This window comes from Silene latifolia, chromosome 1 (assembly GCF_048544455.1).
Source record: "Silene latifolia isolate original U9 population chromosome 1, ASM4854445v1, whole genome shotgun sequence".
NCBI lineage: Eukaryota > Viridiplantae > Streptophyta > Magnoliopsida > Caryophyllales > Caryophyllaceae > Silene > Silene latifolia.
In genome coordinates this window covers 151,163,081-151,164,143 of record NC_133526.1, presented here as the reverse complement: position 1 = coordinate 151,164,143, position 1,063 = coordinate 151,163,081, and the positions used below count along the sequence as shown (strand labels likewise).

The 1,063-nt window shown below is 39.7% G+C and overlaps 1 non-coding gene across 1 annotated transcript; it reads right to left on the bottom strand.

Moving 5' to 3' along the window:
* Positions 1-738: 738 nt before the first annotated feature.
* Positions 739-845, bottom strand: LOC141620243 (small nucleolar RNA R71). Its single transcript, XR_012531917.1, has one exon. It is a non-coding gene; the product is annotated as a small nucleolar RNA R71 (small nucleolar RNA).
* Positions 846-1,063: the final 218 nt, after the last annotated feature.

Here is a 1,063-nt window from a genome sequence, read left to right as displayed (position 1 = left end):
AAACTATCCCGACCAAAAAATGGCGCCGTTGCCTGGGACGGTGTTATATTGATTTGATTTTCGTTAATTGTTTTTAGTTGTGTCTTTCTTTATCTTGGGGAAGTCAATTTCCTCAAGGTTATTCTAATTGTTTTCAAGTTATTTGATATTTTGAATGACTATGAGATCACAAGGTAATTTATTACCTATTGATTTCAAGATTGAAAGGACCTTAACCAACAATAGAAGAGTCACTAGAGGTACTTCAAGAGTTGTAGGTATTGGAGAGATTGTGGACATTCAACCAAATAACATTGAGTTTGTCCACCCTTTTGCAAGAGAAGGAGAGGATAACCCAATTCAAAACCAACCACAAAATCAACCCACAATGCCTAAATTTTCATCTCATTACGTACCGACCGAGGAGAACATACCAAACGGTATTCCTACACCACCACATTTAACCGGTAATTTCATTGCCAAATCCTCATTCATACAATTAGTTGAGAGAAGTCAATTTGGAGGGATGCCTAGTGAAGTTTCTCATTCACATATGGAGAATTTTTGCCAACATTGTGATGCAATTTCTCAAACCGGAGTTACTCAAGACCAATCCGATGGGTATTGTTTCCTTTTTCTTTGATCGGTACCGCAAAGCAATGGTTGAAGAGCCTAGACAAGGCTACCCTTGGTATTGATTCATGGAAGAAGCTAGTACTTGCCTTCTACAAGAAATTCTATCCTCCGGAGAAGACTAATATGTTGAGAGCCCAAATTACCGGGTTCAAGCAAAGGGATGAGGAATCATTATATGAAGCATGGGAGAGATTTAAGGACACTTGTCATTCTTGTCCACACCATGGGCTTAGTGAGTGTTTCCTTGTTCAACAATTTTGGAACGGCTTATATGAAGACTCACGTAATGTGCTCAATATGGGATCCAATGGGATGTTTACCGAAGTTGATGACAATCAAACATGGGCGAAAATCGAAGAGATGGCGGTTCATAATTCCCAATATAGTAGGCCTCGAAAGGCCACTAGAGGAGGAAGGCATGAGGTAGATTCCATCACACAATTGGGTG